The 17602-nt window shown below is 39.4% G+C and overlaps 1 non-coding gene across 1 annotated transcript; it reads right to left on the bottom strand.

The window, feature by feature from the left end:
- Positions 1 to 17371: 17371 nt before the first annotated feature.
- LOC132123704 (U6 spliceosomal RNA) lies at positions 17372 to 17478 on the bottom strand. Its single transcript, XR_009426626.1, has one exon. It is a non-coding gene; the product is annotated as a U6 spliceosomal RNA (small nuclear RNA).
- Positions 17479 to 17602: the final 124 nt, after the last annotated feature.

Genomic DNA, 17602 nt, shown 5'->3' with positions numbered 1-17602 from the left:
TGTAGTAGGATTCAGGAAGGGAGTAAGGAGCCAAGGTTTTAGAGGGTAGCCCGAGTCCCCCAACGGGACCCCATCGATAATGCCTTGCTCAAATGCTAGACAGAGTTGAGAATTTTGCAGAATTCGAGAGTCATGAAGTGATCCAGGCCAGCAGGCCACACAGTTGAGGACCCGGAGATCACAATCACAAACAGCCTGAATGTTTAGGCTGTGATAGCCTTTTCTATTGACAAACAAATGTTCATGAGCAGGTGGAGCCTGGATTCTGACATGTGTCCCATCAATTGCTCCAACAACATTGGGAAATCTTGCTATGCTGAAGAACCCTCTTTTGAGTTTGTTCAGCTCAGCCATTTGGTTTGGGAATTGAGGGAGCTTATTTGAAAGTGCCCTTGATACCCTGTATACCACCCGTGACACAGAAGCTTTGCTGAGACCTACTGTGACACCAACAGTATTCAGAAAACTTCCTGTAGCATAAAATTTCAAAGCAGTGCAAACCCGTAATCTAATTTTTTTGGTCTAAATTAAGTCAGTCGTTATCTTTGTGAAACAGTCTAACTTGCATTAGACTAGTCTATGAGTAAATTTTAGACTTGTCTAACACTATAGACTGGTCTGAATAGCTTTGTGAAACTGGCCCCTTGTCTCCGCTGTCTTTCAGGGCTGTAGAGCAGAGGTGGGTAATCCAGGGGCCAAAGAGTACAAGTCCTGCCATATTTTTGATTGTCAGCAGCTGATTTGACCAGAGGAAGAAAAGTCATCCAATCTTGGTTTTGATCCGGATCAAACCTTTAGTTTGGGTTTTTTTTTTAGAACTTTTTTGTAGGATTTGGATCACTTTGATCCAAAAAATCTGGAATAAACTGATCTCATCAGAAGGGTGGATTCAGTGTGGATTTCATGACATTACATTCATGAAATGTAATGTAAACTATAAAAATGTATCAAATAATACTATATTTGGATCATGCAGTATCTTACAAGATATCCTATTTATTCATAAGGTTTTAATTTTATTTGTTCATCCGTCAGGCTACAGTGATAAGGTAGGCTTTAATGTATTCAGCCTTTCAGTATAGGCCTACAGCAAAGTAGAAAGAGTTTGGCCTCATAAAATAATCCCCCAAACAGCTGTCAAAATTGACCAAAAACAATAAATTTTATTCTGTCACTAATTGATATATATATATTAATCACAATCGAAAATATTTTTGTTTTTAGAATATTTATTAGTGATGCATGCAATGATTACAGAATAACCAAAATGCAAAGAATGGCAATCACTGATTTTTGAAATCCAAAACAAATCCAAATCAGAAATAGTGTCTAACTATTGCGTCCCTTGTTGCACGTCCTGTTTGCTCATTCTGGCAGAATGCAGGAGGTTGGTTAGGGTCTCCAAGGGGCTCAGGTGCATCATTGTGAGCACAGAGAGGGACATTGCGCTTAGTAGCGATGTTGTGCAGGACAATACAGGCAAGGGTTATGTTGCATGCTTTCCGTGGTTCCGCTCTCAGGTAGTTAAGGCATGCAAAGCGCCTCTTAAGAACTGCATTTAAACGCTCAATTGCACATCTTGCTCTGCAATGAGCAGTGTTGAAGCGTGCCTGCGCCGGTGTATTTGCTGTTAGAAAAGGAGTCACCAGCCATGGTAGGAGTGGGTAGGCAGTGTCATCCGGTCGGTTGGTTTGGAGGTCTCTAATAGAGCGCTCTCCCTCGGGATGCGTGCATCATGGACAGACCCAGGCCACTTGACAACGCAGTTGGTGATGAGGTCAGCATCACACACAAGTTGGACATTGATGCTGTGCCTCCCCATTCTGTTTATTAACTCCCATTCATTCTCACGAGGTTCTTGTATATGCACATGTGTGCAGTCGATTGCTCCAATAGTATTGGGTATATTCCCCAAAAGAAAAAAGCTGCGCTTGGCCTGGGCAATCTGGTTGTCCTTTGGAAAAAAAACAAATTCATTGACCAGGCTGGCCAGTGCGATTGACACATCTCTCACCACATAACACACAGCTGATTTCACCACTCCCATATAGTCACAACAACTTGATAGAAAGTCCCACATGCATAAAATCGGAGAGCAATGAGGATCTGGTCTTCCACAGACAGACCGTGACTCCTTTGGGATCTGTGTTGAAGTTTTGGCAAGAGAAGGTTCACGAGGAACTCTATATCAGCCTTCCCAAAGCGAAACCGGACATACAGCTCCTCATTGGTGTATTGCTCCAGTGGCTTGGTACGTTCAACATACACCCTTTGATGGTATCCTCTCCTGGCAAAGTGGTGGTGGTTGTGGTGGTGGACAACACCTGCCATTTCACTGTCTCTCTGTGAATCCTCTGAGAAAGGCTGATTTATATGGCAGTGTAGTTGGTCTTTTCAAACACACCTATTACAACTGATTAGTTTCTGCTTGCGTTCAATTGAGGCAATTGGACCCAAGGCCTATAATTGATGAACAATGTTCACTATAGTATGTTCACTATAGTAAAGCAACGGAACCATGGACTCAAGAAGCTGTAACTTCACTGCTGCTGAAACCAATGCACTACTAAAGGGTGTTCGGTGCCATTATGGAACAATAGTGGGAAGTTTTAATTCTGCTAAGGATACCGACAAAAAGAAAAATGATGTTTGGATTTTAATCACAGAAAATGTGAATGCCATAGGGTCAATGTGACGTCAGGAAGACGTTGGACTCCAACTAATCCAACGTCAGTCAGACGTCATATTTTGGTTGAAAATTAAAGTCAGGTTGACGTCTAAACCCAACTTTGTTTGACGTCAAACTCCGACATCAGACAGACATTGAATTTTGGTTGGAATAAGCACCACACTGCAACAATGGGTGAAATGCATGGCAGCACATTAAATATCTCAAGATCTCAGCAGAGGAGGATTAAACAACTCCACAAACAGCATTACCAGCTTCACTTATTACTAACCAGACTGACTTTATTTCTGTCAGACGTCTACAAAAGCTCTTATTGAAAATTAACAGGGCCTAACTCTAATGTGTTTAATTTCCATAATAGCATAACAGTTAAGCACCATAACAGTGATTAGTGTTTCCATTAGTTGGGCTCTTAACACTTATGATATGTTTTGGCTATTGTGGCTGCTGTGACGGTTTGTTTGTCGAGCACATTTGCAGCATCCAAGAAAGCTAAAGTGACATGAGATCAGATGATGGCTGTTACCTGTTAATGGTTTTATAATCATCATGAAATAACCTAATTCGCTGATGTTTTTTAATCTAACAATTATGTTGTTCCATTAGTACATTCATATTACAAACCCTGTGTTTCTGCCACATGAGATCCAGCAGTATTATAACAATCAGTTAAAATCTTTTAACAAACAAGAGCTCAAAAAAATATTAACCTACGGTGACACACACAGACATCAACAATCAGCATATGAATCTCAACAATGGTGACATGCTTCATGCAGCAATGCATTCTGGGAGCCATGTGTTGTATACTATGGTGGCTCCCAGCATGCATTGCTGCATGAAGCATGTCACCATTGTTGAGATTCATATACTGATTATTGATGTCTATGTGTCTCGAAAGCTTTTCCTCCCAAAATGTATTTAAAAATAAAAATTCTGAATGTCTGATCTGAGGGAAGAAAGTATTGTCTCTTGAATATTGTTCATTAATAAATAACCACTTTGGGTCAATAACGATAAAAATAATTTTCCTTTACCATTTTTCTTCATGATGATGAAAACTATATCACCTTATCTTTGCGTATGGCTCCTTTTATAACAAATTATGTGTTTTGGTAAACACTATTACAGGAACCACAAACTTACTAAGCCAAGAGTCAAACTACCCAACTAAAGCAAACACTGATCAGAATAATGGTAACCAAACATTTTCAAATAAAACATCAACATCTAAACCTCTGTTAATTCTCAAAAAGCACTTCTGTAGACGTCTGAACGAAATAAAGTCAAACTGGTTAGTAATAAGTGAAGCTGGTAATACGTGTACTGCCATGCATTTCACAGTTGTTTTATGTTTTTTTTTTTTTTTGGGGGGGGGGGGGGGTTAATCCGGCCAAAATTCAGCATCTGCCCAACATTGGAGCTTGACGTCAAACAGTCGTTGGATTAAGACGTCAACCCGATTTTCATTTTCAACCAAATCCAACGTCTAACCGCTATTATTATGTTTGATATGTCAATCACTGGTCGATGACCATAATGTTTGTATAAACTGTAGGTAACAACTGGTAAAATGTACATCTAGGTCATAGAAACCATAATAATACCTACACTTAAATATTTTCTTCTCAGCCATGTCATCAATTGCTCTTGAGCGAAATCTCCTCATCCGTTGTCTGATTGGAATTTTGCAAGGATTTCTATGTAGTTAAAGTGTGCATAGCCTGCATCTATCAACTTTTTTTTTGTAACTTAACCACATCAAAGTATTTAAAAAAAGAATGCATGAAGCTAGAATTAAATGTTTTTGTTTACAAGCAGATACACTGTTCTTTCTTTGTATGTTTTGCATGCTCAGATATTCATGTAACAAAATTTATACAAATTCAAACCTAAATAGGGACATAGTAGTCTTAAAGTATAATATAAATTTCACTTAAAGAAAACTCATGAGTATACTTGCAGTATAAGAGTACAAAGTGTTTAATTAGTAAACTATCAGTAAATCAAGTTTACTTTTATTATAATTGCAGTACAAACTACAAACATAGAGGTAAACTAGTTGTGTACTCAAAGTTTGCTACTGTTATACTTAAAGTATATCTAAAAGTACCCGATTTAGTCCCAAGGAGTATTGAAACAGTACACTTACAAGTATACTACTAGAACACTAGAACACTTTGTATACTTGCTACATAAAGTATACTTAAAAATATACTTCAACTTTACTTAAGTAAACTTAATAAAATAAACTTAAAAAAGTATACTACTTTTTGCTAAGGGGAAGCCAAAAACCCACAAACAGGCAACAAGCCATTTAAGAGGGGAGATTACACAGATGTGGTCCTCAACATCATTGGAGGTGAGAAGTCGCAAGCTCTCCATGGTATTCAAGGTGTTGTAGGGGATGGCGAGCCTTGGATTGGGGAGGAGGAGGAGAATCTGCCAGTTCCTCCTGAGGCTGATCCAGAGAGCATATTTATATTGAATCTCAGCTCTGTTCCTGAGGAAGAAGCTGGATCCTCATTGGTTGAGCCAGTGGTAGTTGCCACAGGATCTCAGAGGAAAGTCTTGAAGCGCTCTTCATCAAACAAAGATGATGATTACTTGGCACTTCTGCAAAATGAGACTGAAAGGGCAGAAGCACAACTTTGTCTGGCAGAGGAACAAACGACTCTGACCAAACTGCAGCAAACCAAGGCCAGACTTGAGATCCGCCTCCTAAAGGCTACGCTCAGACAAGCTGGTCTCTCCACATCAGATGAGGAAGTCTGAAATTATTGTGGAGTATTTGTCATTAAGTCTTTTTTTTATTCAATACATCTATACTTGATACTTGTTATAAATATCCTCAATGTACAGTGTTTGTGTTGTAGGTCTTCATTTCAAATAAAAATAAATTTATATTGACCCCACACTGGCTATTCTGCTTGTTGCTCTTTACATGAGGGAAAGAATAGCAGTACCCTCTTTAATTTAAGTAGCAGGGGTGTTCATCCCCTGCTGAGGGATGAACAGCAGTCCCCTGCAGCTATAGCAGCAAAGGGTGTTCTCTCCAGCTGGAGAAAACAGTAGTCCCTTTTTTTTGAGGGGTGTTTGTCCCTCGCTTGATGGATAGAACAGCAGTCCCCTGTAGTTATACACAGCAAAAAATCCAGAGTGAAATTAACTCTGCTGGGAGTACATGTGAGACCACCCTCAAGAGTGTGAAAGTGTTAAAATAGGAGTGTTAAATTAACACTGAAGCTGAGTTAAAGTTAATGAGATAATTAAGTGATTAATTGAGGGATGATTGACCATTATTGACGAGACCTGATGTTAACATGCAGAATCAACAAAGACGAAAATCACTATTTTAATGGTATCACCATTATACTTTCACACTCTTGAGTGTGGTCTCACATGTACTCCCAGCAGAGTTAATTTTACTCAGATTTTTTTTGCTGTGTACATATCTATAGTTCTACATTGTGATTTCCTATCCTGTTTGAGCACTGGTTAACCAGCACTGGTTATCCAGATTTGGTGATCCTGAAAAGTTCCTATCTGGATCAGATTGATCCAATCCGATGTTGCTTTAAAAAACTGGCTCCAAAAGTAAGATGGATTACGTGATCACGGATCGCAAAAAAAGGGTTACTAAATTCGGATAAATTTTATCCGGATTAAACCTTTTGAAAAACCGGGCCCTGATCTCATGTCACTTCAGCTTTCTTTGATGCTGCAAATGTGCTCGACAAACACACTATCACAGCAGACAAAAAAGACAAAAGATATAATAAGAGTTAAGAGCCCAACTAAAGTGTTTAACTGTTATGCTGTTATGGAAATTAAACACACTACAGTTAAACCCCTGTTAATTTTCAATAAGAGCTTTTGTACAGTAGATGTCTGACAGAAATAAAGTCACCTTTCACCTTTATTTATATAGCGCTTTAAACAAAATACATTTCGTCAAAGCAACTGAACAACATTCATTAGGAAAACAGTGTCAATAATGCAAAAATGAGAGTTAAAGGCAGTTCATCATTGGATTCAGTTATGTCATCTCTGTTCAGTTAAATAGTGTCTGTGCATTTATTTGCAATCAAGTCAACGATATCGCTGTCGATGAAGTGTCCCCAACTAAGCAAGCCAGAGGCGACAGCGGCAAGGAACCGAAACTCCATCGGTGAAAGAATGGAGAAAAAAACCTTGGGAGAAACCAGGCTCAGTTGGGGGGCCAGTTCTCCTCTGACCAGACGAAACCAGTAGTTCAATTCCAGGCTGCAGCAAAGTCAGATTGTGCAGAAGAATCATCTGTTTCCTGTGGTCTTGTCCTGGTGCTCCTCTGAGACAAGGTCTTTACAGGGGATCTGTATCTGGGGCTCTAGTTGTCCTGGTCTCCGCTGTCTTTCAGGGATGTAGAGGTCCTTTCTAGGTGCTGATCCACCATCTGGTCTGGATACGTACTGGATCCGGGTGACTGCAGTGACCCTCTGATCTGAACACAGACTGGATCTGGTGGCCACGGTGACCTCGGAACAAGAGAGAAACAGACAAATATTAGCGTAGATGCCATTCTTCTAATGATGTAGCAAGTACATAGGTTGTTATGGGAAGTGTTTCCGGTTCCGGTTTACCTAAGTAATGCAGCCTAAAAATCCTTTAACGGATTTGGATAATAAAAGCATATTAGTATGTTATGTGTATGCCAGGTTAAAGAGATGGGTCTTTAATCTAGATTTAAACTGCAAGAGTGTGTCTGCCTCCCGAACAATGTTAGGTAGGTTATTCCAGAGTTTGGGCGCCAAATAGGAAAAGGATCTGCTGCCTGCAGTTGATTTTGATATTCTAGGTATTATCAAATTGCCTGAGTTTTGAGAACGTAGCGGACGTAGAGGATTATAATGTAAAAGGAGCTCATTCAAATACTGAGGTGCTAAACCATTCAGGGCTTTATAAGTAATAAGCAATATTTTAAAATCTATGCGATGCTTGATAGGGAGCCAGTGCAGTGTTGACAGGACCGGGCTAATATGGTCATACTTCCTGGTTCTAGTAAGAACTCTTGCTGCTGCATTTTGGACTAGCTGTAGTTTGTTTACTAAGCGTGCAGAACAACCACCCAATAAAGCATTACAATAATCTAACCTTGAGGTCATAAATGCATGGATTAACATTTCTGCATTTGACATTGAGAGCATAGGCCGTAATTTAGATATATTTTTGAGATGGAAAAATGCAGTTTTACAAATGCTAGAAACGTGGCTTTCTAAGGAAAGATTGCGATCAAGTAGCACACCTAGGTTCCTAACTGATGATGAAGAATTGACAGAGCAACCATCAAGTCTTAGACAGTGTTCCAGGTTATTACAAGCAGAGTTTTTAGGTCCTATAATTAACACCTCTGTTTTTTCAGAATTTAGCAGTAAGAAATTACTCGTCATCCAGTTTTTTATATCGACTATGCAATCCATTAGTTTTTCAAATTGGTGTGTTTCACCGGGCTGCGAAGAAATATAGAGCTGAGTATCATCAGCATAACAGTGAAAGCTAACACCATGTTTCCTGATGATATCTCCCAAGGGTAACATATAAAGCGTGAAGAGTAGCGGCCCTAGTACTGAGCCTTGAGGTACTCCATACTGCACTTGTGATCGATAGGATACATCTTCATTCACTGCTACGAACTGATGGCGGTCATATAAGTACGATTTAAACCATGCTAATGCACTTCCACTGATGCCAACAAAGTATTCAAGTCTATCCAAAAGAATGTTGTGGTCAATTGTGTCAAACGCAGCACTAAGATCCAATAAAACTAATAGAGAGATACACCCACGATCAGATGATAAGAGCAGATAATTTGTAACTCTAAGAAGAGCAGTCTCAGTACTATGATACGGTCTAAATCCTGACTGGAAATCCTCACATACACCATTTTTCTCTAAGAAGGAATATAATTGTGTGGATACCACCTTTTCTAGTATCTTGGACAGAAAAGGGAGATTCGAGATTGGTCTATAATTAACTAGTTCTTTGGGGTCAAGTTGTGGTTTTTTGATGAGAGGCTTAATAACAGCCAGTTTGAAGGTTTTGGGGACATGTCCTAATGACAATGAGGAATTAATAATAGTCAGAAGAGGATCTATGACTTCTGGAAGCACCTCTTTCAGGAGCTTAGATGGTATAGGGTCTAACATACATGTTGTTGGTTTAGATGATTTAACAAGTTTATACAATTCTTCCTCTCCTATAGTAGAGAATGAGTGGAACTGTTCCTCAGGGGATCTATAGTGCACTGTCTGATGTGATACTGTAGCTGACGGCTGAATGGTTGCAATTTTATCTCTAATAGTATCGATTTTAGAAGTAAAGTAGTTCATAAAGTCATTACTGCTGTGGTGTTGGGAAATGTCAACACTTGTTGAGGCTTTATTTTTCGTTAATTTAGCCACTGTATTGAATAAATACCTGAGGTTATGTTTGTTTTCTTCTAAAAGAGAAGAAAAGTAATCGGATCTAGCAGTTTTTAATGCTTTTCTGTAGGATATGTTACTTTCCCGCCAAGCAATACGAAATACCTCTAGTTTTGTTTTCCTCCAGCTGCGCTCCATTTTTCGGGATGCTCTCTTTAGGGTGCGAGTATGCTCATTATACCATGGTGTCAAACTGTTTTCCTTAACCTTCCTTAAGCGTTAAGGAGCAACTTTATTTAAAGTGCTAGAAAAGAGAGAGTCCATAGTTTCTGTTACATCATCAAGTTGTTCTGAGGTTTTGGATATGCTAAGGAATTTGGATACATCAGGAAGATAACTTAAAAAGCAGTCTTTTATGTTAGAAGTGATGGTTCTTCCATACTTGTAACAAGAAGTAGAATTTACAATTTTGGCTATATGAATTTTGCAAAGAACTAAATAATGATCTGAGATATCATCACTTGGCTGAATAATTTCAACACCATCAACATCAATTCCATGTGACAGTATTAAATCTAGAGTATGATTTCGACAATGACTAGGTCCTGAAACGTGTTGTCTAACACCAATAGAGTTCAGAATGTCTATAAATGCTGATCCCAATGCATCGTTTTCATTATCAACATGGATATTAAAATCACCAACTATTAAAACTTTATCTGCAGCCAGAACTAACTCGGATGTAAAATCACCAAACTCTTTAATAAAGTCTGTATGGTGCCCTGGTGGCCTGTATACAGTAGCCAGTACAAACATAACAGAGGATTTATCATTAACATTTGTTTCTTTGGATAATGTTATATGAAGTACCATTACTTCAAATGAGTTATACTTGAAGCCTGCCCTCTGAGAAATCCTGAAAACGTTGTTATAAATTGAAGCAACACCTCCACCTTTGCCTTTTAGACGTGGCTCATGTTTATAACAGTAATCTTGGGGGGTGGACTCATTTAAAATAATGTAATCATCAGGTTTTAGCCAGGTTTCTGTCAAACAGAGTACATCTATATTATGATCACTGATCATATTATTTACAAAAAGTGTTTTCGTAGAAAGGGATCTGATATTCAATAAGCCAAGCTTTATCATTTGTTTATCCATATTGCTTCTGTTGTTTATTTGTTGAACCTCAATTAAATTGTTAATCTTAACTTGGTTTGGACGTTTTTTGTATTTTCTAGTTCGGGGAACAGTCTGAAAAAGTCTCTATGTGCTGAGAATTAACTGACCTCTGTGACGGGAGGCAGCTAGCAGACGGTCGGTTTAGCCAGTCTGTCTGCTTCCTAACCTGGGCCCCAGTTAGTCAAGTATAAACACTAAGACTATTTGCCATATTTCTAGAGAGAAGAGTGGCGCCACCCCAGGAGGGATGAAGACCATCTCTTTTAAACAGGTCAGGTCTGCCCCAAAAGCTCGTCCAATTGTCTATGAAACCTATGTTATTCTGTGGGCACCACTTAGACATCCAGCCATTGAGTGATGACAATCTGCTATGCATCTCATCACCACGGTAAGCAGGGAGGGGACCAGAGCATATTACAGTGTCTGACATCGTGCTTGCAAGTTCACACACCTCTTTAATGTTATTTTTAGTGATCTCCGACTGGCGAAGTCGAACATCATTAGCGCCGGCATGAATAACAATCTTACTGTATTTACGTTTTTGCATTAGCCAGCACTTTTAAATTTGCCAAGATGTCAGGTGCTCTGGCTCCCGGTAAACATTTGATTATGGTGGCTGGTGTCTCTATATTCACGTTCCGTACAATAGAATCACCAATAACTAGAGCACTTTCATCAGGTTTCTCAGTGGGTGCATCACTGAGTGGGGAGAACCTGTTTAATGTTTTGATCGGAACAGAAGTGCGGTGTTTTGACCCACGACTACGCTGCCTCACCGTCACCCAGTTGCCCTGCTGCTGGGGCTCTGTTTCCGGAACCGAACAATGTACAGGAATCCCTGAGCTAGACGCATCCAAAGCCGTATCTAGAGCCCTAACATTCTTACTGTCCTCAATTAAAGTTTGGATGCGTGTCTCTAATTCTGAAATCTTCTCTGTCAGCCTAACTATTTCCCTGCATTTATCACATGTGAATCCCTCATCAGCGACAGAGATAGATAAACTGTACATGTGGCAAGAGGTGCAAGAAACAATGATAGGAGAAGCCATTACTCACCGTGCTTGATGAAAATTCTTACTGCGGTTGTTTGATGAACTTGTGAAAAACTGGAGCGAGGGAGAGGAGAAAAGAAAACAGCGATAGGTTCGAATGAAAACGCTAATGACAAGCTAACGAGTGCTAACGCTTTGCAGGTGTACTGCACTCACGTAAATAAAATAAAAGTGAACGATCAAAGTTAATCTGATAAGATTGATCTATAATATCAGAAATATGGTGTGAATTAAGTTATATTTTACCACTTTAAAAAACAGAGAGTGATAGTAAGATAAAGATTCTAGAGAAAAAAATAAAATAAAAACAGCTACACGGAGCTACAATTTGCTACAGAAGGCCAACAGGAAGTAGAGAAAACACTGTCCAACAACGACAGTTGTCCAAGTCAGTCTGGTTAGTAATAATTGAAGCTGGTAATGCTGTTTGTGGAGTTGTTTAATCCTCCTCTGCTGAGATCTTGGGATATTTAATGTGCTGCCATGCATTTCACCCTTTGTTGAAGTGTGGTGCTTATTCCAACCAAAATTCAACGTCTGTCTGATGTTTGACATCAAACAAAGTTGGGTTTAGACGTCAACCCGACTTTCATTTTCAACCAAAATATGGCCTGCTTGTGGCTCAAATCTGGCAAACAGGAGTGGTCCGCCCAAGGGCAATCATTCCACGCTGCATGTGGGCCAGATCATCTTTCAACTGGTGCCAGATGTGGGCTGGATCTGGGCCGACACAATGTTGCTATGTTGGAAATGACAGAACTTTCTTTTTTGGTTGAACTACCCATGTAAAAGGCAAAACCACACTGACCTGTGGATTTGCAGCTCCAAACGCAGCAAAATAATTTCCTCGTTCCTACATCTTCCAGCCTATGACCCAGACACTGATCAAACTCAACTGTCTAATAATAGAAATGTAGGGGCAAAAATGAAGTCGTTCAAATGTTGGGATTTCCTAAGATATGGGTTATATTCTTTATTTAGCACATAAATGCAAAACTTACCCTTCATCAAGTCTCACAGGCGAAATTGTCCCTGTAAAAAAAATAAATAATAATTAACACACACAAAGCAACCCAGCTAGAAATTTTTCATGTTCTGGGAATGTTTTCATCTGCAAGTTTTATTTTAGTTCCCAGAATGTTGTTTTGAAATGTAGGATAACATTCTCTAAAAACATTTAAAAAATGTCTATTGATAACATTGTTAGAACATTATCCTCTTACATTTTTATAAAGCTTCCCATCATACTAGATGGGGCTCAGAAGTCAAATGTTGGTTGAAGGACCAACAGAGGTGTTAATTGTTTATTGAAAATAATAGTTTATTTTGACGTCACCATTATGGTGATCAGTACTTAGGCAGTATGAGTTTATTCAATGTTACTTGTTGTTTAACTGCTGTAACTATATTTGTTATGGTGAAAACAGTGAGCATTAAAAAAAAAGCATCAGGTGACTTGGATTACTTGCTGACGTAAAAAAAAATTCATCATGTAATTATCTGATCAACTAGTTTTATCTGGAGTCTAGTGTATGCTATTATTTTACTGTTAGTGACTATAGCATGTGTTGCAATGCATAGGATCCTGTAAATTTATATCACATATATTTTTGATTATTCTTTTCTAATTTCTTTGTACATGAACATATTTGTAACACATAATGCTTAGACACACAGGGACCTCAATGATTAGTGTATGAATCTCAACAATGGTGACATGCTTCATGCCGCAATGCATTCTGGGTGCCATGGATGAGTTTTGTATGACGTACCCAAAATACATTGCTGCATGAAGCATGTCACCATTGTTGAGAGTCATACACTAATGTTTGTGTGACAAAGAAAAGTTTGTTTTTCAAATTCTTGAAATTATATGCTTTGTACTCAGCTGGGTCTCAGGATGTTGACCATTGACTCACTTTAACAAATAAAACACAACTAACGTCATACATTAGATTGGGTGAATCCATGTAACCAGACCACATATGTGGTCATGACCTATTCATCCACAATCAGCCAGCACCATGCACATGCAGTCTTGCTGTGTTTGCCATAATAAAGATTACAGCAGCTAAAAAACGACACGGACAAGCCAAGTGTCAAATTGCACAACCAAAGCCACCACTCACCACCATTACGTTGACATCAAATCAAACTATGACTTTGAAACAGACATCAACATCTAAACTTCTCCTTAAATCTTAATTAGAATTTTAGGTGATAATGTTCTCATAATGTTATTAATAAACATTTTTAGAATGTTCTGGGAACAAAAATAAAACTACACATTAAAAACATTGTTAGAACAATAGTAATGTTCTTTGAACTAACTGTATCTGACTAAGCACAACTAATCAAGAGTCAAGAACACAACTAATTCAAACACTTATCTCCATGATGGTGGCGTCATTTTAACCAATAAAACATTGGCATCTGATCCTCTGTAATTCTCAATAACAGCAGATCATCATTTAATTAGTCACTTAATTATCTCATTAACTTTAAATCTTTGAGGACTTGGGATTTAACTTGAGACTTGTTGGTGACTTGGAAGGAATGACTTGATTCCTCCTCTGGTGAAATCAGCTGCTGAGTTCATGGGTGGAATAAACATATGGCAGGACTTTTACTTTCTGACTCCTGGAGTGTCCACCTCTGTTTACAGTCGTGGCCAAAAGTTTTGAGAATTATATAAATATTGGAAATTGGAAAAGTTGCTGCATAAGTTTTTATAATAGCAATTTGCATATACTCCAGAATGTTATGAAGAGGGATCAGATGAATTGCATAGTCCTTCTTTGCCATGAAAATTAACTTAATCCCAAAAAACCTTTCCACTGCATTTCATTGCTATCATTAAAGGACCTGCTGAGATCATTTCAGTAATCGTCTTGTTAACTCAGGTGAGAATGTTGACGAGCACAAGGCTGGAGATCATTATGTCAGGCTGATTGGGTTAGAATGGCAGACTTGACATGTTAAAAGGAGGGTGATGATTGAAATCATTGTTCTTCCATTGTTATCCATGGTGACCTGCAAAGTTGCATAAAAATGGCTTCACAGGCAAGGATATTGTGGCTACTAAGATTGCACCTAAATCAACAATTTATAGGATCATCAAGAACTTCAAGGAAAGAGGTTCAATTCTTGTAAAGAAGGCTTCAGGGCATCCAAGAAAGTCCAGCAAGCGCCAGGATCGTCTCCTAAAGAGGATTCAGCTGCGGGATTGGAGTGCCACCAGTGCAGAGCTTGCTCAGGAATGGCAGCAGGCAGGTGTGAGCGCATCTGCACGCACAGTGAGGCGAAGACTTTTGGAAGATGGCCTGGTGTCAAGAAGGGCAGCAAAGGAGCCACTTCTCTCCAAAAAAAACATCAGGGACAGATTGATCTTCTGCAGAAAGTATAGTAAATGGACTGCTAAGGATTGGGGCAAAGTCATATTCTCAGATGAAGCCCCTTTCCGATTTTTTGGGGCATCTGGAAAAAGGCTTCTCCGGAGAAGAAAAGGTGAGCGCTACCATCAGTCCTGTGTCATGCCAACAGTAAAAGCATCCTGACACCATTCATGTGTGGGGTTGCTTCTCATCCAAGGGAGTGGGCTCACTCACAATTCTGCCCAAAAACACAGCCATGAATAAAGAATGGTACCAAAACACCCTCCAACAGCAACTTCTTCCAACAATCCAACAACAGTTTGGTGAAGAACAACGCATTTTCCAGCACGATGGAGCACCGTGCCATAAGGCAAAAGTGATAACTAAGTGGCTCGGGGACCAGAATGTTGAAATTTTGGGTCCATGGCCTGGAAACTCCCAAGATCTTAATCCCATTGAGAACTTGTGGTCAATCCTCAAGAGGCGGGTGGACAAACAAAAACCCACTAATTTTGACAAACTCCAAGAAGTGATTATGAAAGAATGGGTTGCTATCAGTCAGGATTTGGCCCAGAAGTTGATTGACAGCATGCCCAGTCGAATTGCAGAGGTCTTAAAAAAGAAGGGCCAACACTGCAAATACTGACTCTGCATAAATGTCATGTAATTGTTGATAAAAGCCTTTGAAATCTATGAAGTGCTTGTAATTATATTTCAGTACATCACAGAAACAACTGAAACAAAGATCTAAAAGCAGTTTAGCAGCAAACTTTTTGAAAAGTAATATTTATGTAATTCTCAAAACTTTTGGCCACGACTGTACATTGTGGGGAAAGGTCTCTCCACATGGATAATAATATTATTAGCAATGTTTTGTAAAAACAAAGATAATAACAGCACATTAAGCCTGTCAACCTTTGTGAAAATATGACATCTCAAATGGACTCGTTTTGCTGTTGCATCCGCGTCTCGCACAAGAAACTAAAAATGCAGTGCTCAAGTTTAAAGTTTAACTTATGTCTCATAACCTGTGTTATTTTCCATTTCACTGCCACAAACACATCCTTTATGATCTTAGGAGTAACAGTGACTACGTTTACATGCAGCCAATAACCCGTTCAAAACCGGGATATTAGCAATAACCCGGTCGCGCACTGCCATGTAAACACCGGCAAAAACCCGGATATGCTCATATCCCGGTTTTTAAAAACCGGCATTTTATACCTGGGGTACCCCTTTTCTAACCGAATATTTGGTCTTGTAAACGCGTTTCGGCATATCCCCATCAAAATGTGTGTTCTGCGCATGTTCTATTCGCAAGGAATCTTGGTCTTTTGAGTAGAGACGGAGCATAAAAAAAACCCTGCGTGCAGTATAGAGGCACAGTAGTGTCAAGTGCTGCTGGTGGATCAGTACCAGCGCCAAACTATTCATTATCCGTCTGCTGCTGCTGCTGTTGTTGTTGTCTTTGGATACAGGAAAAAGAATCGTAAATGACGCATATTGCGTCTTGTTGTCCGTACGTCCAGACGCTAACCGTGCGTCGCTGTTTACATCGGGATTGGCGACTGATTACACATTCCATGCATACAGGAGTAACTCTCTCTGCTCACGCATGTAAACGGGTTATCCAGAATGTTTCAGAAACCCGAATAGTGACTTTAACCCGACCATAACCCGAATTTTAACAGCATGTAAACGTAGTCAATGTTAGCGATGTGTTCAAGGTTACGGTCCTTCATTGAGCGGTTAATCGCCTCAGCAACTTCACGCATGAACAGGCATTTCCCTAAACAGCCACAGGACAGATTTTCTGCCACAGTAAAGAGCTTATTAATAAAGAAAACGTTTATTGATTTTTTTCTAATTCATATTTTATTTCAGTAACTGTTGTTAATTTCGTTTAGTTTTTCATTTATTGTGATTTTTTATTATTATTCCAGCTCAAGAAAAAAAATATAATTAACCAATAGTTTAAATCTTAGTTTCAGTTTTTGTTTACGAAAATATCCTTGGTGAATTCTTCATTGACTAGCTGATGAACAGAGCCATACCACCCTGCAAATAATAGTCTAACTCGGAGCCTGGCTTGTTCTTTAACTTGTGTTTGTTGCTCTGTCTAAATAATGGAAATTTTTAGACTTTTTCACCTTAGACATTTAACTCCACTGCAACATCCACTAGCTATGGCTAGAACAGCAACTGTAAACACAACATCTTGCGTTGAACCAGCGATGCCCTCAAATCAGACAGGAGAACCATGACTGAGAACATAACACATGTCGGGAAGCGTGTTTGTGAAGGCGGGGCCAGGAGTTGACATTACTTTACGCGTAAAGACTCCTTCAGATCAGAAGCACCAGGCTGGCTGCAATTTGACAGTGCACACGCAACATTATTTTAAACTATAGCCTACCATCGCTCTATCATTAATATTAATTAATCTATTTATTTATTAACTTATCTGATGTGCCGGAACACAGTTCCGGACCTTTCCGGCCCACTTTAACCCCTGGTGATGGGAAGCTTTATTAGAATGTTAGAGAATTGTGTTGTACCAATGTTATCAATAGACATTTCTTGAATGTTTTTAGAGAATATTTTTGCCTCCCACGCTGAGACTTCTATGTTTATTCACAGCACGAGTAGAGGGGCACGGATATCGCAATCAAATAAAAGATGGAGCGCTTCACGGATTTGCGTGTCATCCTTTCGCAGGGGCCATGCTAATCTTCTCTGTATCGATCCAATTTTAGTATATGTGCCGCCGTGGCAAGCACAGAAAAGCTGGCTCGCTCGAGATATCTTTACCCCTCGGGTCCCCGCGAGCTCTCACAGAGCTGGTAAGGGCCCAGTGAGCCATCTAATCCCATCGCATATCGTGCCGCACGGACCGCGTCGGTG

This window comes from Carassius carassius, chromosome 41 (genome assembly GCF_963082965.1).
Source record: "Carassius carassius chromosome 41, fCarCar2.1, whole genome shotgun sequence".
Classification (NCBI taxonomy): domain Eukaryota; kingdom Metazoa; phylum Chordata; class Actinopteri; order Cypriniformes; family Cyprinidae; genus Carassius; species Carassius carassius.
The sequence above is the reverse complement of the archived record's forward strand: the minus strand, read 5'-3'. Positions and strand labels throughout refer to the sequence as shown.